General features: G+C 40.5%; 1 pseudogene across 1 annotated transcript; it reads left to right on the top strand.

The window, feature by feature from the left end:
- Positions 1-8,407: 8,407 nt before the first annotated feature.
- Positions 8,408-18,969, top strand: LOC146566848 (uncharacterized; annotated as a pseudogene). The gene is made up of 4 exons (XR_014893830.1): positions 8,408-8,505; positions 9,773-9,877; positions 15,232-15,828; positions 18,286-18,969. The product of XR_014893830.1 is annotated as an uncharacterized LOC146566848 (transcript).
- The last annotated feature ends 7,050 nt before the right edge of the window (positions 18,970-26,019 follow it).

Genomic DNA, 26,019 nt, shown 5'->3' with positions numbered 1-26,019 from the left:
AACTCTTTACCATAATGGATTATTTTGTAGTGAAGTTATTTTCCTACTGATTTTGCCTTCCCTCAGTCTTGGTTGTCTTTGAGAGCATAATGACAATGAAGTGTAAGGTGCTTGGTATGTTTGTTAATTGCCATTTGGTCCCTTGTAAGTTATAAGTGACCTGTATAAACCTCATATTCTATCAGTTGATGGTGATGGTGTACTGCATCTGGTGCAGCCTCCTGTTGAGCCAGACCAACATGCAGTTGTGAGTAATACTCCACAGATTATATGAGTTTACAGTAGAACAGCAATGTTGTTTATTTCTTTACTGCAGGAAAATAATGAAGAAACATTGACAGCTGTTACAGAGGAGGAAGCAACAGAGACACTTTATGAGGTTTACATCTTTTAATACTTTGTGTACAGGAAACACAGGCGACCAATAAAGCCAGTTGAACAAAACATCTGTTTATTCTTCTTTCAACATGTTGAGGTGATGGGTCAAAAGAAATGATTGTGACATATGGTGTCTCTGACTGCGCTTCCATCTTGTATGTCCGTGGGAGGGTCAGGATGTTCATGGTTTGGATCACTGCTGATGTTTGGTTCAGAAGGACAGTGTTCTCCTCTAATTGTGGCAATGTTGTGAAGAATCACACATGCCACAATAATGTCACATGCCCTTTCTGGGGTGACCCTGAGTCCTTGCAGGCACTGGAACCGGGCCTTAAGCATTCCGATAGTCATTTCAATTCTGGCTCTTGTCCTGCAATGAGCCAGATTATATCGCTGCTGTGGGCCCGGTTCAGGGTCAGGGTAAGGGGTAAGCAAATAGGGTAAACATGGATACCCCCTATCACCAAGCAAGTAGCCAGTGAACTCTCCTAAGACAGAAGGATACACTTCAGTTCAAATGTCCCTGAAGCAATTGGTCTTTATATATTTTAAAGTATTCTCAACTCACCATGTCCAAATTTTGTGCTCAGTGTACATTCACGGAATATTTGTGAGTCATGGACAGAGCCTGGCCAAATGCTACAGGGAACTATGTACCTGTACATTAATGCTGTGGAAAGACTTCCTGTTCACATAGTCTCCTTCATTTACTGAAGGGGCAATGATTGGAATGTGAGTGCCATCTATACAGCCAATCACGCCTGGGAACCCTGAAAATGAAATTTTGTTATCAATTATAACTCCCAAAAATTTGTTTTCACTCACATTATCAATTGGTACACCTTCAATGATAATTGGTAATTCTATATTATATTTTAAATTACCAAAAAACATTGCTTTAGTTTTATTTATATTTAATGATAATTTATTTATGTCCATCCATTTTTTTTATTAATTTTAGCTCCCTGTTTACAGTCATTACAAGATCAGTATAATCATCGCTACTGAAAAATATGTTGGTGTCATCTGCGAACAGTATGAGTTTAAGTACTTGAGAAACATCAAAAATATCATTTATGTATACATTGAAAAGTTTTGGTCCCAACACTGACCCTTGGGGAACACCACATGTAATACCAAGTTTCTCTGAATGGTAATGCCCTATGCTAACATATTGTTCCCGACCTGTTAGGTAACTTTTTAACCAGTTACCAGCTTTCCCTCGAATACCATATCTTTCCAATTTATCCAGTAAAATTGAGTGATTGATTGTGTCGAAGGCCTTTTTGAGGTCAACAAAAATACCAACTGCATATTTATTTTTATCCAGTGTATCAGTAATTTCTTCTACTGCCTCAATTATCGCCATTGAAGTGGTTCTTTGCGTTCTGAAACCATACTGACCAACATTTATTATTTGATGTTTTTCAAGGAATTTTTCTAATCTTGAATTAAAAAGTTTTTCTAGAATTTTTGAGAATTGAGGCAGTAGAGAAATAGGCCTATAATTGGTAAAACTGTGTTTGTCATTACTTTTATATAGTGGTATTACTTTCGCAATTTTCATTTTTTTTGGAAAACAACCGGACTGAAATGATAAATTACAGATATATGTTAAGGGACTAGCAATATTCAGAATAACCTGTTTAACTACAGACATATTTATGTCATGATAATCCATTGAAGACTTACTTTTACATTTTAATGTGATATTTATTACTTCTTGCTCATTTGTAGCTGAGAGGAACAGTGAAAAGGGATTTGATTTTATATTACTGATATTTTCATTTTTATGACACGGGATGTCCGCTGCTAGTTCAGGGCCAACATTTATGAAGAATTTATTGAACCCATCGACAATATTACTCATGTTGTGATTTTCACCATTTGCATCAGTAAAATATTCAGGATATGATGTTCCAGAAGATCCTTGTTTAATTAAGTTGTTTAACACATCCCAAGTTCCTTTTATATTGTTTTTATTTTCATATAATCTTCTTCTATAATAAAGTTGTTTGCTCGTTCTTATAATATCAGTCAATTTATTTCTATATGCTTTATATCTTTGTTCCACTTCTTTTGTTTTTACTTTGATAAACTGTTTATACAGATTGTTTTTCTTTTTGCAAGCATTAATAATTCCTTTTGTGAGCCAAGGACTTTTTATCTTTTTTTTCTTTGTCATGTGTTCGTTTACAGGACAATGTTTATTGTACCACATAGTAAAAATATCTAGAAAATTATCATAAGCCTTGTCCACATCTGACTCTTCATACACCGAACTCCAATCTTGTTGTGCTAAATCGAAATTGAAGGCATGAATTGCTTCTTCATTTATTGTTCGCTTTGCTATCATGATCTTGGTATCTATTTTTTTTTAATCACAGTCACACAAAGTAAAAACTGGTAAGTGGTCAGTTATATCACAGACAAGCAGACCACTATTAATTTGGAAATCCATGACATTAGTAAAAATGTTGTCAATAATAGTGGCGCTATGTGATGTTATTCTGCTTGGCTTTGTTATTGTTGGATATAGTGATAAGCTGTACATTGTGTCAGTAAAGTCATCAATGGCTTTTAACCTTGTTGGATTTAGCAAATCAATGTTAAAATCACCACAGATAAATAGTAATTTTTGGTTCACCGAAGCAAACGTTTTTTCTATCCATTCATTAAAAGTGTCAATACTTGAACTGGGTGTCCAATATATACAACTTATTATAACATTTCTCTTTTTTTCATTCATAATCTCAATAGTCAAACATTCCAAAATTCCATCAATAGCCATAGACATAGTTGTTACAACATTATATTTTATAGAGTTATGAACATATATAGCAACCCCGCCGCCCGCCTTATTTAATCTATTCATGTATTTTAAATCATATCCATTCAAACAAAAATCTATTCCTTTATCGACATTGAACCAAGTTTCAGTGATGGCTATAACACTAAAGGGGCGAGAAAATTGTTGCAAATAGTCCTTAATGAAATCAAAATTAGAGTACATACTTCTGCTGTTAAAGTGAATTAATGAGAGCTTCCCGTCTAGGTTAATTTCTTTTTCATATTGTTCCTGAGTGAAATAATTACAATTTTTAACAAAAGAAGAGAGAAAGTTACTTTCAGAATCTATTTCTGGATCTATTATATTATGCTCCTTATATTCACAATCTAGATCAATTACTTTCTGTTGAAGAACTAATTTCAACGTGTCCATGTCATTTCCTGGTGTAATTGAAACATTGGTGTCAGTTATACTTGTCCAGATCCTCCATGTTCCTCACTATCAGTACTTTTGCCTCTTCTGGTGTCCCGTTTAGCTTAATGAAAATCTTACAGTTTGTTACCCATGTATGTTGTATTTTACTGTTCTTCTTCAGTTGCCTTGCCTTCCTCGCGATGTCTGCGTTTTTTCGTGTCAGATGCTCATTAATGAAAACGTCCGTGCCTTTCAGTTTGCGTCCTTGTTTCAGCAGTGCGACCTTGTTCTTCCGATTGACAAATCTCATAATGATGGCCGGCAGTCTGTCACTCCTCCTGGGCAGTGAGTGACATGCTTCTATGTGCTCCAGGTCCATCTCTATCCCCTTGCTTTGGAGGAAGGACGCCACATGTTGCTCTACCGAGCGGGTCTCCTCGTCGCTGGGCTCCCCGACGTTCCCGGCCACGCGCGCGCGGCTTGATTTTAATACCGCTGATGACCACGTCGTTCGTACGGGTGTACTGCTCCAGCTCATCCACCCGCCGCTCGAGATCCATGATCCGTCTGTCCTTCTCGGCATTTTGGAGGCGTAGCTGTTTTACCTCCTCCAGAAGCCCCAGAAGCAGCTCCTGCTGTGCCCTGACTGCGGCCACGTCTCCGCACAGCGCTCCGAGGGAGGTTTTAATGTCCTCAACCTCCTCTGGTGTTGGGCCTTTCTTGGGTGGCATACTGAAGCGAGAGCACGAGGCGGCCACCACGAGGGACCCGGAAGCGGAATTTCTGATGATGGCGCCTGGCTAGGCCTGCTGGCTGATGGTGGAGCCTGGCTGTGGCCTGCTGGCTGATGGTGGAGCCTGTCTGTGGCCTACTGGCTGATGGTGGAGCCTGGCTGTGGCCTGCTGGCTGATGGTGGAGCCTGGCTGGGTCTGCTGGCTGTGGCCTGCTGGCTGATGGTGGAGCCTGGCTGTGGCCTACTGGCTGATGGTGGAGCCTGGCTGGGTCTGCTGGCTGTGGCCTGCTGGCTGATGGTGGAGCCTGGCTGGGTCTGCTGGATGTGGCCTACTGGCTGATGGTGGAGCCTGGCTGTGGCCTGCTGGCTGATGGTGGAGCCTGGCTGGGTCTGCTGGCTGTGGCCTGCTGGCTGTTCAAATCAGCACAAACGTAGCATGCTTTGTTTCTTAATGTAGAAATTAAATTCAGCTTTTAAATGTATAAATTAAATGGTTATGAAATTGCAGGAGGTGGAGCCCGGAGCACTGCAGGCTCCTGTTTCTGCTTGCTCTCGATGGGTATGGGTGTGTATGTCTGCGGGTGTGCCTGGAGGATGGAGCTCGGCCACCTGCAGGCCTGAGGGGTGTGGCCCTGCGGAGGGACTGGCCACACCCGAAGCCACACACCTGCCGCTGATCAGGGCTCGTCGGGGGAGCTACTTAGGAGAGTCTTGGAGCTCCCACCGACGCGGGATCATTGAGTTATCTTACCAAGTCAGTGTGTGTTAGCTTAGGTCTGTGCTGTGCGTATATGCCCGCCGAGGGTTAGTGTTGATGGCTGCGTCTCTGGTTTCCCTACAGGAGGAGGAGTGGTCCGGAGAGGCAGCACGCACGGGGGTGCGGAAACACAACAGCGGGGAGCACGAGCACAGATATCGGAGGGAAGCATGCACACGGGGTTCGAGGGAGCAACGGGGAGTTATTGTATTTACAGCCTTTTCACTGTAAATAAAGAGCACTGTTTGCATCGCAAAGTCTGCGTTTTGGGTCCTCCTTTCCCCACATCCCCACGGTCTGCCAGCCAGACCGTGACAACGTCAGACACATAAAAACCAAAATTTCCAGAAGCCTCGCAGTTTTGAACAAAGTGAAACAATTCCTTGATAAAGCACTACACATACTTACTTACTGTGGCGCCCTGCAGAGAGCAAAACCTCTTAAATAAATGGGAGTAAGGGTAAGCACTTCGTACTCTGTACTGTACCCTGGTTCTTCCATATCTTACATATTGTGTGGAATTGTGGGGAAATACATATAAAAATACAACTAATCCATTAGTCACAGTACAGAAACGAGCACTGCGTATTATTCACAAGGCTGGTTATCTAGATCACACTCACAAATTCTTTCTTCAGGCAAAGTTACTTAAATTCCAGGATCTGGTTAATTACAATACATCCATAATTTTGTATAAAGCTTTTACTAAACTTTTACCGGCAAATTTACAAACTAGATTTGAAATTCGAGAAAAGGTTTATAAGGTTGGAGAATTCAAATTACCCTGATCTCTTCCAGTAAATGGGGGGTGAATTTGGATTTAAGAAATATTTGGATTCAGTCGACTCTGGCTATTGTAAATACATTTTAGTCGATCCAAAACACATACTGGGAAATCAGAGAGAACACATTCAGAAGTTTTGTATAAAACATTAAGAGATGAATTCATGAAAATGTGTTTTGTTTCAGTTTGTTGTACTTCCAGTATTTGTAAAAAATAATGTACATGAAGAATATTATCTGCCTTGTGTATGAGAAACTGTAAATAAAATATTTGTTTCACAAATTCAAAACTAACTTTGTGTCACGGCTGGCGGAGGGAGCCGTGTGGTGTGGAGGAAAAGGAGGACCCAAAATGCAGCAAACTGATGATACGAGTGACGTTTATTTACAGGGTGGTAGTGGCAAAAACAGGCAATGAAGCATGAGTAATTACAAACAGAAACCTAAACTGGGAGAAACTAAGTGACAAACCTGGGACCATACAAAAGGGGTGCGGGGCAGAGAGACGCAGAGACAGGAACACCATAGAACGCAGACGAGCCGACAAAGAACACAGACCGACACCCACTATATATACACACACACAAGGTAATCAGGTAATCGCACACAGGAGGGAAGAACAGCTGATCTGAATACACATGATGACTGGAGGACACAAGCTGAACACAATGACAACAGACACAGACTTTCAGAACAAACCAGGAAATCTAGAACCCGAACCGGACACAAGGGGGGAGGACACAGAATAACTAGAACAGAGGGAAATAATCACAAAACACAAAACGCTGGGTCAACGACCCAGGACCATGACACTTTGTCTCCAAACCTTCTGTCAGAGACTGAACGTCCAAAAGTTTTAGAGACTTTAGACCTCTTATCTTTCCATGTTAACTTGAGCTACAATCCTCTATACTCACAGTCAAAATATGAGACACCGTGTCAAGCTCGTGTTGTCACAGTCTACGTCTCACTGTGTTTCTTGATTTATTTTTTCCGAATATGTTTTACAAATAGAAAAACTCAATGTATCGACAACCGCTGCACATGTGAGATAAATCCACAGATACATAAATCATCAAGCATCTTGTGGCCTGTCTGTTAGAGAGAGAGAGTATGAGTGTGTGTCTTTGTCACAATTGTATTTGATGATGAGGGCGGGAAGCTGCAATAATGGCCCCCAGGAGCCCAGATGGGGCTCCCCCAGACGAAGGCTGAGAATCACGGAGAACCACAGGCCAGGGGCAGCTGACTCCACTAGTGGCCGACCATCCCTTTGTACGAGCCTGTCCCAGGCGCCCAAGAACACCTGCCTCCATGACCATGTCCCACAGGACCCAGGCCATGCACGATCACACACAGGCTAGTCATTCAAAACAACTTTTCTCTGTCGTCTCTTTTTCTTTATAAACTGGTGGTGTTGCCACGGTAGAGTGTCTCGTGGTTTGTGGGCTCATCTAAAGGTAAGCACCGAGCAAACTTTAATGTGAGTTCAGTTAATCTTGAGTTTAGCTCCTGAATGAGGTCTTCTGCTGCTCTCCTCAGTTTATTGTGAACACATTGAGAGAAGAGTGTTTGGAGAAAAACACCAACTAATCATTAGCTCAACACGCTGGGAGAAGTTGAGCGTTTGCTCGCAGAAAGTTGGAGCAGAAAAGTCTTTTCTGCTGCAGTATCAGGGTCACAATAAACTTTATTGTCCAGCTGCTGTGGATGAACACAAGCGTGGAATTCAATTAATGAATTGATTATATTCATTTCTCTGATTCCTAACAAGGATAAGGACATGACAGGATGTGGGGAATATAGACCAATGTGAAATTGAAAACTGAAAACTATTGTGCTGATGAAAATAATCATTACAGTTGGTTAGTTTGGGGTGTGAAACTGGAGCTTTGTGGTTTCAGTTAGTATCAAAACAAATGAAAGAAAAATCATTTTCTTCTAAACATTTGATGGAGAATTCTTATTGTAAAAAGTGAAAGTTATACAATCTGTAAAGGAGAATTAATTGGATGAGATTTTTGGAAAATTTATCAAAACTCTTAGTTGCCTCCACATTGCAGCTGCAGGCTTATTGTTAAGTAGTTGAATGTGGTTTTAACCAAGAAATATGTAAGATCTAATGTCTTCATAGAGACAGAATGCCATAGAATTACAGGCAGTTTGAATGCCTGTAATTATCAGGCTGTACTCAAGCCCATTAATTAAATCTGAAAACTGTGCTGAGACTCCAAACCCAAGTACCCTCCTGGGAAATTATGGCTACACTTGGATCTGCTGATAGAGAAGTGAGTCAGTGTAACCTTTATTAAATCAGGCAAAACTACACATACTTACTTACTGTGGCGCCCTGCAGAGAGCAAAACCTCTTAAATAAATGGGAGTAAGGGTAAGCTGAAGCCATCTGATGTTTATGTTCATGAATATAACACACTGACACATTTTGACTTTGTTTTTATTGTTTGTTAAATTACTTTTAAATCTCTAGTTTCGTTTAAGAACCATCTAGTCCAGCAGGTGGCGGTAATGCGCCTTAAAGCTCTAACCGCCAAAGAAAAACCCCAAAAGAAGAAGAAGCCGCGGAGTTCCCGCTTTATTGCGTTTGTGTTTTAGTTTATTTTTCTTCCTCATCTAAAGTGAAGCACTAAGGTAACTTTGATCTGAGTTCAGTCAATCTTGAATTTAGCTCCTGAGTGAAGTTTTCTGTTGCTCTCCTCGGTCTCTGTTGTCAGTTATTTGTGAACCAGTTGAAAGAAAAAGCCTCTACATCAAGTCAAGCTGCTATAAACTAATTTACAAGAAAATATTAACAAATGCTAATGAAACACAGAGAAGAAAACAGTGTTATTATTAGAAGAAAGCTTTTAAATTAGCTAAGTGTAATCAGAGTTTCTATTATTTTATTAGTCTGTTACTAAGCGCTAGTTAGCATCTCTGTCACTGTGTGGCACCTGCATAGTTTTTGAATGCAGTGTGCTATCCAAGCTAGCTAGCTAGCTAGCTAACGCCAGCCATCATCAATATAAGGTCACTTCCAGTGCCAAAAAATCCAAATATGTTGGCGGTAAAAGTGCTATAATGAAATCAATTTAAAAGAAAGGTAAAAATAAATGTATTCCTGGCTAAAACACACCTGCCTTTGTCTTATCAGCAAAGTTGTGTCAGCCCACAGGGCATGTGATTGTAAAAACTGGCCTCACTCTGAGAGGCCTGTTGTTAGAATCATTTCAAAGATAATTTGATAAATTCTGATCAGTATTCAGTAAATGAGCCTGATTAACTGTTAGCAAAATAATAATGATAGGCCAGAGATACCAGAGATTCATTTTTAAAACAAATACAGCCTCGAACCCTAAGAGGGGATCTGTGTTTTAAAAGTACTGCAGAGTTTTTAAAATAGAATAGAATAGTCTTTTATTGTCTTTGTACATATTCAACTAAATTGTGGGTGCTCCACACCAACTGTGCATGGAAAACAATATAAATAGTAAGACAGTAAGAATAAATAACATATAAGAGGAGTATATACAAAGAGGAGGAAGGCACACATTAGAGAACAGGTTGCAGAATGCTTGAAAGTAGTGCAGTGGCACTACGGCACACCTGATCATTTCTCACGGCACACGTATATATGCCGCGGCACAGTGGTTGGGAAACACTGTACTCTCCATTGTAATCCATTGATTGTTCTGTTTTCATTCTTTGTCAGGGCCTTTTTTAAAGAGGAATTGCTCTCCTGGTACTGGTGTGCCATACTGCTGAATTTAGTATCGGTGCTCAAACCTTTGTATGTTTTAAACAAGTTGCCCACCCAGGAGAGCTAAAATTTGTTGTTTGTGCTCTCAGATGAACATATGAGACACTTTGACTCTTCAGTGCAGTGTGGAGCTTAACAAAGTTCTGTTTTGTGTCCCAGCTGATCAGGAGGAGGAGAAGAGTCTGACGGAGCAGCAGGGGAACATTTAAGCTACGTGGACTCAGCTCAGCCACTGCAGAGAAAACAATGAGTTCGACAAAGAAGGTGACAGATACTAGTGTTAAGAAATACTCCATTAACCCTTTAAGGCCTATTGGAGCAGGAATGCTCCGTTTTGCAAGTGTGTAAGTTCATCTCTGAATGTTTGTAAAGCATTCCCACGATGGAACATATATGGAGCGACTGCCTCTTCTCTCCCCCTCCCTCTCCTGCTGCTACTTCAGTCATGAAACTGATTAATGATCAGCTGATCGGCTTTTCTGTCGCGAGTCCGTCTCTCTTGTTTGTTTATTGCCCACTTTGCGCCAGAAAGAGGAAACCAGCAGCTGAACAACAGCAGCACGTTTAACCTTGATAAGCTGTTGTTAGAATTTATTTAATATTACTTTCTACACCAGGATCCTTTTCTAGCTGACGGCTGGTAACTGTGCGGGGACGGATCTAGCAAAGTTTAGCCAGGGGGGCCGATAGGGCATTAAAAATGGTAAATGGTAAATGGCCTGCATTTGTATAGCGCTTTTCTAGTCCTTAAGGACCCCAAAGCGCTTTACACTACATTCAGTCATTCACCCATTCACACACTGACGATAGCAAGCTACATTGTAGCCACAGCTGCCCTGGGGCGCACTGACAGAGGCGTCCTTAACAGGGAAAAGGTGGGCACCAAGACATACTTTTCTTTCTTATTCTCATTTAAAATGTCTAGCTTTTATTAAATAATTATCTGAATCTTACACCCAAAGTTTTAATCTGATGTAAAATGCATAGAAGTCCATGACTGTATATAGTAATTATTAAGTCTAATATACCCTAGTAAGCTATAGTACTTTTCCTTTGGGAAGGCACCATCTGTGCAGTCTGCAGTTCTGTTGAAGAAAGATGTTGAATCTATTTAGTTATTCTTAAAAATAATTGATTTCTGTGAATTTTTTTCACACTGCATCAAATTAAAGTTGATTATGTTGATTAAGCATCATGAGGTGGAGGGTGGGTGATTCCCTATCTATTTTTTTTTTAGAGTTTTAGAGCCCTATTATTTAGGTTACTTACTCTTTAAAATACCAGAATAGGGAGGATGGAGTAGGATTAAGTGTATTAGATTGATCACTATTAGTGAACTATGAAATATTTGGGTGCTGTGTATTTTTTGCATACAGGTATAACAGAATAGCTTTAGTGTTTTGTTTTTTAACTTGAGTATGAACTTATACAAAAGCAGCAAGATATTTAAAAAAAACAGTTCTGTTGATTAAAAAATACACTATATCGGATTCATATCAATATCGGCAGATATCCAAATTTATGGTATCGGTATCGGACATAAAAAAGTGGTATCGTGCCATCTCTAGTAAAAATATAAACATAAGCTCTTGGTTCTATGGTAGGTCTTAAAGGGGTAAAAGATGAAGTACTGATATATATTTTATGCAAAACTAACTGAACCTTGTGCTATATTAATGTAATGTAATATTCATGTAATAATACAATGCCTACATTGTAGAGGGTGACTTTGCCTCTAAAGAGGAAAATGGGCAGGGAAGAGGTTAAAGTGGGATTCAGCAGGATTCAACCCTAAAATCAGCTGTAGTGGCTCAGTGTGGGGAAAAGAGTCACAGCTCACAATCATTTCTGTTGAGAGCTCCAGTCGATGTTCTTAATGTACAGGCTGTGATCAGCTGACCTGCTGCTCTCTGTGGATGTACACAACTGAATTCAACCAGATGTCTGCAGATGTTTCATGAGTTGTCCTGGCTGATTTCCATCCTCTACACCAGGGGTGTCAAACTCAACTGCACAGGGAGCAAAACTCAAGACACACTTTAGGTCGCGGGCCAAACAAGATAAACATTTATTGAACACACTAAAACCATGTTTTTAAATAGAAATATGAATAAAAACAGACAGGAATTTTATTCCAGAATAAATAAACTTAAAAAATCAACTTTAACTTTAAATGTTTTGATCTTCATAAAAATATATCCTGTCAAAATTATGCAAGTTAGAAATATGAACATGCTGCAAAAAACCCCAGAAAAATAAATGAAAACATACACAAGGTTGGAGCTGCATGTAGACGGAGCTGGGGCATTGCTGCAGGAATGGAACTAATAAACTGTGCAGGCCATTCAGTGTCGTACTTTGCCTTGAGTGTACCATTACACTGCAGCTCCATCTGAATCTGCACAGGTGCAGTTTCCACGTAAAAAAGAAGCTTGAAATTCTCTTTTTGTGCTTCACAGTCACCAAAGCGCCGCGAACTCAGTGCGCTCAGTTTATCAGCAAAGTGCGCCGACTTGGTTCAACATTACTTGGCAACAGGGAAAGTGAGACAGGTTGCACTGGTGCATTTGTGACAGCTTCACTTGAAATGCCTTCACTGCATCATACATGTCATGTCCATTGTTAAATCTCCCAATTCTTTTGATCTTTGGGCTGAAGGAAGGACAATACTCGGTGTATAAATGCTCAATCAACAATCTTTTATTCCATACAATTCAACACTTTTGAGCATAAACCATCCGGAGGGGAGATGAGCGCGGGAGGGTGTCCGCCTGATCTCGAAGTGTCTGAGCGTTTCTCACATTCTTATAGCTTCAGCCCCCCTCCACCTAGTCATAAAACCTAAACATTCACATTCTTTCTCTCTTACGGCGCCTAAGTGACGGCCTTGGCTCCCTGTTTTATCTCCTCCTGATGAGATGGGGCAGAAAACCTCTCCGGTATGCTCTGTTCTCTTCTAATCAGACAAATAAGGCCATGACTCTCTGAAAACAGTATTTCTTATACCTCAGCAGTATAATGCATCATAAATGGACACTCTGGTGACAGTGGCAGAGAAAAGGACATTAAAGAAACTGATGGACATTATGAACAATGCTGAGCATCCTCTGCACACGGACATTAACAACCAGAAGAGTCTGTTCAGTGACAGGTTGCTTCTCCCAAAGACAAGAACTAACAGACTTAAAAACTCCTTTGTCCCACACGCCATCAGACTGTTTAACTCCTCTCTGGAGGGGAGAGGGAGGGGAAACAGGAGGACAAAGGAGGGGGGAACAACTAAGCTGTAGTGCCTCTTCACTTCACTGTGCAATACCTTTTGTGCAATACTTTTGTAAATAGTCAACAGTGCAATAGACCTCAATACTTGAAATGTGCAATTCACTTGTATTTTTATTTTTTGTTCCTATTTATTCTATTTATCCCCTTCGTATATTTTATTTATATTGTCTCTGTATTTATATATATGTGTGTGTGTGTGTGTGTGTGTGTGTGTGTGTGTGTGTGTGTGTGTGTGTATATATATATAATATTCTGTAACTCTGTAACTTCTGTCGGTGCTGTGCTTTTTTGGAAATCGAATTTCCCAGAGGAACCCACCCGAGGGATTAATAAAGTTCTATCTAATCTAATCTAAAACAATATCACTCATTCACAATAAATCAGCAGTCTAATGTAATACAAATCAGTTTAATAACTGTAATAGTTGTCACCTTCTTCGAAGTCAGGAGAATAATGCAAACTAAAACTACGTAATAATTTCACTATCTTTAATTAGGGGTATAACGTGGCATAAGATAATATAATAATCTCACACCATGAACTGACAGATTTCCTTGCTGAGCTCAAAAACTATTGAGAACTTTTTCCCAACTCAGCCAACGGAACTCTGTATGATAAGGATGTCACCAAACTCTGAATCATAGAAGGATGAAATTGACGGTGATTTAAACCTTTAAACTCAGATAAGATTTACGGTTTGTGTTACAGTGATCGTTACATGCTCCATTTATAGGACTTTACCACACAGCCTGGTGTATGATGCAGGATTGGATTTCATGTGTTACTGTTTAGGCTCAAATCAATTTGATCTTTGAAGCCCGCAGTGATGAAATAACTCCCCTCAAATGACTTAAACCAAAAGTAACAAGCCTGTTTTGAAAATGTAAGGAGTAGAAAATACAGATTTTTTTTTTTTTTAATGTAGCGAGTAAAAGTAAAAAAAACGTCAGGTTACAGTCAGACTCTGACATCATCCTTCACTGAACCAAGCTAGTAACTGTTACATTTGATTTATTATTATCGAATAAATTAGACAATTATAGAAATATATAATAGGAAACAAACAGGAAATATAAAAAAGTACAGACCTGGTAAACATTTATTACCGTATTTCCCGGACTACAAAGCGCACCTGAATATTAGCCGCACAAGCTAAAATCAGGGGAAAACCCTGTTTTGTACATACATTAGCCGCACCTGACTAAAAGCCGCAGGTGTTTCAATGTTGACTTATCATATGTAAGAGAATATGCACAAAGGGAATTGTCAGGAAAGAGATGGCTGTTTGGAGACACACCCCTTTTATTAATATTTTGAAAAACAAGTTATGGGTACATATTTGCACATGTAGTACATAACAATAACCTACAGCACACCAGAAAAATTGATTCGGCCTACCTTTTAGGCTCAGGTGTAGTGACACGGCTTTAACAAGAAGAAAAGTCAGTCATTCACCACCATCTTCCTGCGCTCTAAAACCACCAAAGTCCTCTTCTCCAATGTCGGAAACGAACAGGCTCAGGGTGGCTTCGTCATCCACTCTCCGCTTCTCTCCTTCGTTGTCACTTTCAAAACCAAAGAAATCCTCGTTGTCAGTGTCAGAGTCGAACACCCTCAGAAGGGCCGTGGCGGTGTCCTCCTCTCCATCATGCAGCAGTCCAGCCCTTCAAAATCCGTTGGTGATCGTGGATGTTTTCGCACTTTTCCACGCTGTCAGAATCCACCGGTGGAGTTGGGCATAACTTGCTTTTCGCAAGTTTATCTCCGCTCATCATCCACGCCTCCCGCTGAATGCGTAGCGCTACTTTGAAGTTTGTTTTTCGCGCTACTTGTACGGCACTACGTTGCCTGGCGGACGGACATGTGACTAACATACCACTCTTGAACCCCGATCCTTCCGCCAGGCAACGTAGTGCCGTACAACAGCGGAACAAACAAAACAAATCGTCTTACGATATCACAAAAATCATGGACAATCCATAGAAAAGCCGCACCTGACTAAAAGCCGCAGGGTTCAAAGCTTGTGCAAAAAGTAGCGGCTTATAGCCCGACAATTACGGTACTATTCTGAGTGTGTTAGCATTAATATTTGTGTACAAGCAGGAGGGATGGGCATGATTTTAGAGTGTTTGAACAATGATTAATTATCTTTAACACCAGGTTGGATGTAATGTGTTACTACTACCAGTAGGTGGGGATAAGAGACCTTTAAGGTGTTTGGTGCCACACTCCACCTTCAGGTTTAAAACTAGTGTTAATGGAGGGAGTTTGAAGCTTCAGTTTGTTCAATGACTGCATTTCACTCACTGCCTCTGTTTGTATCTCTGTCACTGCAGGACCAACGTGGACCGAGAAGTCAGCGCTCTCAGGAGGCCGACAAACCTCACAGAAGAAAGAGAGAGAAAAAAAACACCTGTGACGAGTGTGGGAAGGATTTTACTTTGAAGTCTAAACTAAAACAACATCAGCTCATCCACACTGGAGAGAGACCGTTCAGCTGTGACTTGTGTGGAAAGTCGTTTGCCTGGAAGAATGCCCTGAAAACACACCAAGTCGTCCACAGTGGAGTTAAAGCTTACAGCTGTGATCAGTGTGGTAAAGCTTTTGCTCACAGTAGCAGTTTACACACTCATCTAGTTACCCACTCTGGAGTTAAGGCATACAGCTGTGACATCTGTGGAAAAACTTTCAGCCGGCTATGGAGCCGAAATATACACCTACGCATTCACTCCGGAGAAGATGTGTACTGGTGTGATCAGTGTGGTAAATACTTTACAACAGACGCACACTTACAACGCCACATGTTTACCCACACTGAGGAGAGACCTTATCAATGTGACCTGTGTGAGAAGACTTTTAAAACTCCACAGTACCTGAGACAACACCAACAGATCCACACCAGAAAGAGACTCTACAAGTGCAGTTACTGTGAGGTTTGTATTTTTATTTTTATCTTGTAAGTTCAGTCTGACTGTTTGGAACAAGTGTGCTCATTAAATCGTGTTAGCATGTTAGCACTTCTACTGCACCGAAGAGTAGCTCTGAGCCATTATTCAGGTTTTCATTTCAGTTATAAGTTTCGTTTACACGATCATGAAAAACTAAAAATGCTGAAAATTGCAATGTTGCTGTTATTTAATCTTCAGGCACCTTCGTGGTATATCATGGTGTTATTATTTCTGCATAAATGGCCTCATTCCTCTGTCAGGTGTAAATGGAATAAAATAAAACAAATTAAGTACAAAACCAAACCATTCAGTAATCTTCTCTTATGGTTAACAAAGTTGTATCGTTACGTAATGGTAGGGCTGGGCCATATCATACCGTTCACTGTAATACCGGTATAATGTTGGGCAACGACAAGAAAATGAAATATCGCGATAGAATATGGGTAAAACGCGCATGCAACAGTGCCTTTGTTTTCATACGCACATGGCGAAAAAGGCACGGCGGCGACGGAGAATGACAAGGGCGAAAGCGAATCGTTGAATGAAACGGATGAACCAGAATTGGTTTGTAAAAATGCTGCAACGACAGTGGTGTGGAACTGGTTTAGCTTTCGTCCGTCAGATACACAACAAAGCACTATTTTTGGTAGAGCATGCCAGCAGACCGTCGTTATTACCGTTTTTTTTGGTAAATACAGCACACTTAAAATCAAACCTTTGATTTTTCTGAAAATCGACAGTGCCCCTTATAATCCCGTGTGCCTTATGTTTGGATTCTGGTTGTGTTTACTGACTTCGAAACAATTTTATGTGGTACACGGCGCTCGAAAATCTGTCAAATGTTTTAGTACGACTTTGCTAAGCTACGAACCCGCACCACTTGATGGATTGTCAGCAGTGTTGCCAACTCCTCAGTAAGGAAAATCGCTATTGGTTGTCGCTAGAAGTCGCTAAATGATGTCATCGCCTAATTTGCATAATTGGTCATGCTAATGTAATTCTAACCTACGCTGTTGGAGAGAGAAATAACATTGTGGAAGAGACATAAAGTCAGTAAAAAACGTCTTAAATGCATTTAGAATTTATTTAGAACTACAAATTAAATTTCTTCTAGCAATTATTGTTTTTTTAATGTCACAATTCCAACCCTTTATCCGTCCTTGGCTTGGACGGCAAAAGTGACCCGAAACAGGCACTCTGGTGGAGTTACTTTGTGTTTTTGTGTGTTCATAAGTAGTTTTAAACTTTGTGGTCCACAAAACAACATAACAGTAAAAGAAGAACTGACTGACAGTCAGTGCGGGAGCCCTGCCCTGATACCAGCTGGGGGAGGACTATCCTCCGCCTGTGAACGCTTTTGCACGGGCGAGGTGCCCACCGCAGCACCCGCTGCTCATTGAGAGTAAGAGCGATACGCGCTTTCACGTTAAAAAGTTGTCATAAATAAGTCTCTAATAACGCCAGAAAAAGTTGCCAGATTTGTTGCTAGTCGCGTTTTAGGAAAAAAAGTCGCTAAGGGGGTCTGAAAACTCGCTAAATATAGCAACAAAGTCGCTAAGTTAGCAACACTGATTGTCGGAGCATTACGGCTGTCATAGGCAGGAGCCTCGCGGAGTGATACGTACGGTGCTTCAACATAATATTACCGTATTGTGTGTGTATAAGCTCTTTTAAAGTTTTGTGGATATTATACATGGTTATGCTGAGGATATGTCGGCCAATTTCCACTGGAAATGCCTTTTGGTTAAACTGTCAGCGAGGAATTTGCACTGTTACATTTTTATATAACTTTAATGTAAAAAACAGCTGCTTGTTTAAGTGAAAATACATTGATGGGGTTTTTTGCACTAATAAAATTGTGGAGTTGTAAAGTATTTTCTCTAGTGTCAATTATATCGTCAGTTATATCGTTATCGCAATTTTCAAATCTATATTGTGATAAATATTTTTGGTCATATCGCCCTGCTCTACGTAATGGTATTGTAGTATTGTAGCTGTAGTATCATTGCTTCCTTATAGCTTTAGTACTTTTAAACATTAGTGTTAAAATACCCATTTAATGTTATAATTGCAGTGTCATTGGGGGTAATAGTGTTTTTCTTGTATCCCGGTCAGCTCAGTGTTATAACTGCACAATTACAGTGTTATTAATGCAGTATTAAATCAGTATTATTGCAGTGTTACAGTAGTTTACCATGGGTACCCTAAAAACAGTAGTATGGTAGTACTTAAGTGTAAGTCAGATGTTACTGTAATATTAAATAAGTATTGCTGTAGTATTATGGTGGTAGTATTGTAGTTATTGTAGCCCAGTAAACTGAGTGTGTTAATTGAAACAGTAAAATGTAATTGGACGTCTGCAGAGATGCTCTTTATTTCAGGCGACTTTCAGGATAAAAGTGTTGAAGGACTGACTTACACTGTCTTTGTGTCTTTGTTTAGAAGCAGAGCGACACAGATGGATCCACTTCTCAACCCTGTCATCGCTGTGGTGGTGGGAAAGACTTTCGTTGTGACATCTGTGGAAAAACTTTCAGTCACCAAGCCAGCCTAAAAATACATCAACGTAAACACACTGGAGACAAACTGAAATACTGCAAAGAATGTGGGAGAAGCTTCCCCACATCAGCTGAGTTAAAACGACATGAACTCTTTCACAGTGGGGTCAAAAAGCACCTCTGTGATCAGTGTGGGTCATCCTTCACCACTGCAGGTCACCTTAAAAGACACAAACGAGTCCACACAGGAGCGAAACCATACAAGTGCAGACACTGTGACAAAAGCTTCTCACAGTCAGGTAGTCGTAGCAACCATGAACGTACACACATGGAAGGAAACTACAGCTGTGAGCAGTGTGACAAGAGCTTCAGTAATCTCAGTTCATACTCTGCACACAAACGATCCCACGTTACTAATAAACTGTTTCACTGTTACCACTGTGCCAAAACATTCACTTCATCATCTGCTCTGTGCAAACATCAGCGCGATCACGCAGGGCTGAAATCGTTCCCATCACAGGATCAGAGTGACTCTGAAGAGAGAGAGACATCCTCTGGTTTCAGAGTCCAACTTAAAACCCTGGAGATCAGGCTCCACAGAGCTCAGGTCGGCTCTCCTTAAGTTTAAGTTAAAGTTCAAATGAGGCCATGAATCAAACTGTTCATGTAGTTCCATTTTAATCTTTATAAATTGTTCTTCTTCTGTTTGTGTTCAGTCGTTACCTTTTTTTTCAGTGGTTGGAGTTAAAATCAGTTTCCTGTTCTCAAGTTTTTATTGAATGTATTTTATTAAAGTTCTTAAATGAAGTTAAAATGATGTTAAATAAAGAATTGTTTGAACGACAAAGATTTTGAGCCATGATGTCATTTCCTGTATTTCAGAGTAAAGACTGAAGTGACAAATGGAAACATGTTTACAGTCATGGAATAAACACTGATGGGTCATCTGTAGGAAGTTCTATTGCTGACCTGACAGACTCGACCTTGTTTACAAAGAAAGAAAGGAACTGATGACATGTGTCAGCAGAGGCTTTCAGGGTTGTTTAGAGTAGAGCTGATAGTCTTAAAGAACACGGCGATTATGACAATTTAACACAATGATCTGAGAAACATTCTTTTAACATTTCAAAAGAAACCTGCAATTTGTCTTTCTTCCACTTTCACTCTGCTCTCCTACACTGACGCCTGACTGTTCGGGTGGATCTTCTTTATAAAAGTGGAGGAGAAGAGAGCAGCGGCGGGGTGGAGCGCGAGCTTTAAACTCATGCACAAGAGAAACAGGTTTGTGATGAGAGAACACTGAATCCCACATTTCCAAATATAAAACAGATAAACCATATGATAACACCAGGTCAAGAGTGACTGATGAACACTGAGAAAACCTCCAACCATCAAATCAATTTGAGCTTAAACAGAAACACATGAAAGGTAATCTTGTTTTTTTATATTAATCACCAGAGGTTGTTGCATAACAAGAGAGAATGGAGCCAGCTAAGAAGAGGAGGATGTCCTCCCCTGTGTGGGAACATTTTGATCTTATATCTCCCAACAAGGTATGTAAATTTCTACAGAAGATGTATTTTCATAATACTGATGGTGCAATACAATTTATGTTAAGCTGTCTTGACTTTTGTACAAGGTGAAGTGTTTACTATGTGCCAGGGAGCTGGGATATAACAACAACACCTCATCCATGCTTAGGCACTACAGAGCTTTGCATGAGAATAAGAGGAACACCGACTGTGGAGCAAGACCAGGTGAGCCATCAAATGCCATGATAATATAGCATGCTGTAATGTTACTAAATGATATAACAATATTATACAACTGTAATAAGTTACGTGTGTGATATTTATATTTGTGCTTTGTTTTTGTTGTCTTTCCTCAGGAGAACAATCTCAAATAGATGAAGACCTGGTTAGCATGGTGATTGAGGACTCCCAGCCATTTAGCATTGTGGAGGACAAAGGATTTAAAAGATTTGTTAAATCATTAAATCCTAGCTATGTTCTCCCCACTAAAAAGGTCATAAAAGCAGTGAAAATTTAGTTTTTACAGAATAAAATGTGGGCAGGACTGAGGCTCAAAGCCTCAGTGTGTAGCTGTCCATACCTCAACGTTACAAAAGCACAACCACTGTCCACACCCCAACCACACCTCACCTCACAGTAAATGATCATTTCCATTTTAAGCATTTCCAAATAATCATTTTCCATACTGCCAGTATAAATATACACAGTATACTGGATCACTACAATATAGATGTTTTACACACTCCTTTTGTTGTTGACATTTACAGGCTGTGTGCAAAAGGCCACACTCTTCAAATTCATGCCAACTAATATTTTTACGTCCAGTAGATGTCCTACTAGAGCAAATGAAGCTTCAAGATGCTTTGCGCTGGGGTGAACCAATTGGATGAAAAGCTTCAGTGCTTCATGAAGCTTCATCTGCCCATCACTAGATTTCAGCCCTGCGTGATCGCGCTGATGTTTGCACAGAGCAGATAATGAAGTGAATGTTTTGGCACAGTGGTAACAGTGAAAAAGTTTATTAGTAACGTGGGATCATTTGTGTGCAGAGTATGAACTGAGATTACTGAAGCTCTTGTCACACTGCTCACAGCTGTAGTTTCCTTCCATGTGTGTACGTTCATGCTCGTTACGATGACCTGAACGTGAGAAGCTTTTGTCACAGTGTCTGCACTTGTATGGTTTCTCTCCTGTGTGGACTCGTTTGTGTCTTTTAAGCTGACCTGCAGTGGTGAAGGATGACCCACACTGATCACAGAGGTGCTTTTTGACCCCACTGTGAAAGAGTTCATGTCATTTTAAGTCACCTGATGTGGGGAAGCTTCTCCCACATTCTTTGCAGTATTTCAGTTTGTCTCCAGTGTGTTTACGTTGATGTATTTTTAGGCCGGCTTGCTAACTGAAAGTTTTTCCACAGATGTCACAACGAAAGTCTTTCCCACCACCACAGCGATGACAGGGTTGGGAAGTGGATCCATCTGTGTCGCTCTGCTTCTAAACAAAGACACAAAGACAGTGTAAGTCAGTCCTTCAACACTTTTATCCTGGAAGTCGCCTGAAATAATTGAAATCCATTTCGTAACCATTTCTCTTAACAGGTGCCATTTATGGTCCTTATACACACACAATACGGTAATATTACGTTGAAGCACAGTACGTATTACTACGCGAGGCTCCTCGGTAGCCGTAATGCTCCGACAATGCATCAAGCGGTGCAGCTCCGTAGCTCACCAAAGTCGTACTAAAACATTTTTTGACAGATTGCTGAGCGCTGTGTACCACATAAAATCGGTTCGCGGTGATCAAGCACAACCAGAATTCATACAAAAGGCGCGCTGTCAAGTTTTGAGAGAATGAAAGGATTTTAGGCAGCCTAAAATCCGTTAGCATGGTTAGCTCGTTAACACGTTGACGCTGTCCAGCCCCACGCACAGGGCGATGCGCAGTAACTCGTTAACGGAGATTTGCTGTGTTCATCTTGTCGTTGCCTGCAGGTGAAGCGATGGGGGAGGAGGGGGAGTTGTGTTCAGTGAAGGAGAGAGGCGAGGTCGAGTAAAGTTGCATAAAGACAAAAGTGGACGAAAGAGCGACAAACTTATGGCTCCACAACTATATTGATATAAAGGATATTGTCACATATTACATCTCGTATAAAAATATATCGATATTTTTTAAAAACTCGATATATCGCCCAACCCTATCTATCTCTGTCGGGTTATCATATAGCCCGACGGGCGAGGCTGAGATAGATTTTTGTCGCCCGACCGCAGATATTGCAAACTCCGGGACGTCGGGCTAGCGATTTTGCGAGCCCTGAATAGTAATAAATGTTTACCAGGTCTGCACTTTTTTATATTTCCTGTTGCTGTTTCCTATTATATATTTCTATAATTGTCTAATATATTCAATAATAATAAATCAAATCTAACAGTTACAGGGTTCATACGCCTTTTTCAGGATCAAATTCAAGCACTTTTTAAGCACTTTCAAGGTCCCTTTTCAAGCTTTTCCAGCCCCCGTGCCAAAAAAAGAAAAGAATGCATGTTTCAATTAGCATCACCTCAGTAAGACCATGTGAAAAGACACCTTAGCTCCCCTTTTGTTAGGACATAGAAAAACACACCTTATACACATAGTAGGGGTGGGCGATATAAACGATATACGATGATATAAATTTGGCCAACGATAGAGATTTTGACTATACCGCTCTATCGCGACAGCGCAAGTTGATGATGTCATCAAGCTGCGGCTGTTTTGGTCGAAAGCATCGCAGCGGCTACAACCATTATCATCTGCAAATTATGGCAGGCGGCAGTCATAGCAAAGAGATGAAGCACTTTTTAAATATGGGGAAAGCCAAAAACTGCGCTTCCTCCACTTCCTAACATTGAATCATTAATGTTGAATTCTCTCACATCTGTTCTATTCCCATATTGTTGCAGTATATTAATGACTAACCTCGTATTGTGGATGAATAATCTCAGTTGTTCTCCTGACTGAAGTTTGCCTAGGGTTGCCAACTCCCTGAAAAATAAATAAGGGACACCTCGTGGCCAGGGCCGGGCAACCCAGTTGTCTTCACCCTTCCCAGTGTGGTAGCTCTTTTTTTGTGTGTGTGAAATTATTTTTTAACCATTTGACTTGAATTTGATTTAAGCAGATGCATATTCTTTGTGATATGACCATATGGGAAACAAATGATCATTTAGCCATTTATTTTTAGCTCAAAATGACAACATTAACACAGTAAAACAGGTCTCTTTCTTAAACAGAAGCCTGTCATGCTTAACTTTTGAGAATATAAGTAAATCTTTCTTTAAAAGAACTCTGTCCTGCTTAACTTAAAATTATATAAATTAATAGAAAGCAATAGAACGAAAAATATTCTTGTAACAGTGCACATATAGTGCATTTAGTACAATTGGCTTCAGTTGAGGTATTATTTCAGCTTTTCTAATGCTAATCAGCTGCTCCTGTTTGTAAACCCACTTGTTCCCATGATTACGCATCATAACTCATCATCATTATTCATCTATGTATTACTTTTATGTATTATTCATCTATTTGTTGTAATCATCCATCCTTGCAGTTGTTTATTACACAAAATAAATGATATTATCACACTTCTGGCCACATAGTGCTGATATTCACCGCACATGCCCATATTAACCTTAACCAGAGGGTTTAAACAACAAACCAGTGTTTACATACCATATCTGCTTCTGCCGTGGCCTGGTGGACAAAAAATTGGTTAAGGGTTCCCCGAGCTTTCACGCCCCTCATGTTCTTCTTGTGCCCACCACTAGAAGCATGCCTATGGAAAAAGTGCGCCGGCACACAGTGCAGTGCGCTTTATAGGTGTTATCGTGCACTTTCCCAGCCAGGTGTTTTCCTTTTCCCAGTCCTCCCTGTACTTTTGCAGCCTTTTTTCTTTTCTTTCTCTGAGGGGAACAAACATTGCTGCTCTAACGCTGGGCTTACACTGTGCGATTTTTGGCCCATTTTGAGCCGATTTTTGAGTCGTGCGACCGATTTGGTGATCGGCCCGATTTTGGCCTTCATCGTGCATCGTGTAGTATACGTGGGGTAACGAGAAGCGATTAACACCTCACGACCAGCTCCCGATCATCAATCGCTCGTGAGGGTGTCACCACAGCCGCTCACACTGCTCATGCGCAAACACGTAAACATCGGTGAAAAAGACGGCGCAGCACGGCTGTGCAGCGTGTGATCTGGACACAAGTGATGGAGGCACTTGTAGAACTTTGGAAAGCTCATCCGAGCCTTTTCGATGTAGCATCACAAAATTATCACGACCACAACAACCGTGAAAATAGTTGGATTTACACTGCTGCTCAATCACAGCTGCCTGATCATGTTTTTCATTAGCAATTTAGCAAAGTTGATGGTGGTGGTGTGTGTGTCTGTGTGAGTGAAAGACAGAGAGAGCGAGCGACAGATTTTCTGTTATAACCTTCATGTTATGTTGGCACAGTGTGAGCACTCAGGTCGCATCAGAGCATCGGGCCGTATAGTGTGAGACCTGCATCGTGACCTGCAAACTTCTAATCCCTGCGAGTCAATCGTGCAGTTTGAGCAGGAGCTGAATAACGTGACTGAAAAAAATCGCACAGTGTCTGCCCAGCTTTAGGTGTACTGTCATCCGAGACGTGCACCGCAGTGTCGGCGTTTGTTTCCCTGTTGGCCATGCTTGTTGTTGTGGTCATCTGTTGTCTTCCGGTATTTTCTCCGCAAGCGACCTTTCCTCGACCAATGAGATAATCTGAATTGTCATACTCGAATTGTCATAAGTGTGCTGTCAGCTCATTGGTCACAAAGCAGGAGAGGGGCTGGGAATTATGTTTTCAAACAAAGCGTTAATTCCATTAACATTTATAGACTACTTTTGATTCTCACTGTATTACGGGACAAAGTGCGTCCCTTATTAGCTCAATACGGGACGTGTACTTTTGTTTCTAAATACGGGACGATTCCGTTTTTTAAGGGACGGTTGGCAACCCTAAGTTTGCCCCATGTATAGCATCCTGCTATGCGATTGCATTTGTCCCTGACCACCAGAATCCCTCACGTTAACTTTTATCGAGTGGAAAAAAGTTGGCGTTCATCCTCCAGCTTCACTGTGCTAATGTTATGCTAACATAGCTGTGTTGCTAGCAATCACGTAGCACAACATTATATACCAGGTAGTCCAACTTCAGTAACCCTGCAAACGCCACTGCTGTTTAGTTTTCTGTCTTCATTTATGTTGGTAGTGGTAGCAGAGCTGTACGTTTTAATTAGTTTCATTAATCTCTCAGTCAGAACATGGTATGAAATGTTTAGGTGGAAACTAGCGAGCTAACTTCCTGCTAACTTGTAACTCCGTTAAATTCAATAACTTCTGTTTTCATGGATGCCTGGATGTTAAACTTAATTGTTACACCTGGTAAAGCAGCAACGCTGATGATTTTATTAAAGATGAAAGAATTTAGACCGTTTTTAACTCTCAGTGTTCGTTTGACTTTGGGACTTGAAGGGGATGGAGTTTTGGACCCAGATTGCTCCGCGAAGCTCCTCACCACGGCAGCCGTAATGCTCTGACGATCCATCAAAACATTTTCTAACAGATTTCTGCACACCAAAATTGGTTCGAGGTCAGTAAGCACAACCAGAATTCATACATAAGGCACACTCTTGATTTTTGAGAAAATTAAAGGATTTTAAGTGTGCCTTATAGTGTAGAAAATACGTTATACAGAAGAAAAGAATATATCGCGATATATATCGTTACGCACGTGCTTCAAATTATACCGCGATATGGATTTTAGGCCATATCGCCCAGCCCTAATACATAGTGTATAAACTCAAAATACACATTTCACTTAAAAATTAAGATGTGAAAATGTGAACAAATCAACTTGTTAGAGATATTCTTCTCCTCTTGAAAAAAAAATGAAAAATGAAAAATAAAGAAATAAGTCTTCTCATCAGATATTGATGCTTCTTTCCTGTGTGACAAAAAATAGGAGACAGATGTTTGTTTGTTTGTTTGTTTGTTTTTTTAAGTTAATTCCCAATAAAACTGTTTCATTGCTAACTACATTGCTGTCTGTATTATTGCTGAAGTCCTAAATGATCATCTTTAA

This window comes from Mchenga conophoros, linkage group LG9 (genome assembly GCF_057382185.1).
Source record: "Mchenga conophoros isolate Kocher_MC1m ecotype Shallow Benthic linkage group LG9, M_conophoros_male_GT1.1, whole genome shotgun sequence".
Lineage (NCBI taxonomy): Eukaryota > Metazoa > Chordata > Actinopteri > Cichliformes > Cichlidae > Mchenga > Mchenga conophoros.
Note: the sequence above shows the minus strand (reverse complement) of the source record. Positions and strands in the feature narration are given on the sequence as shown.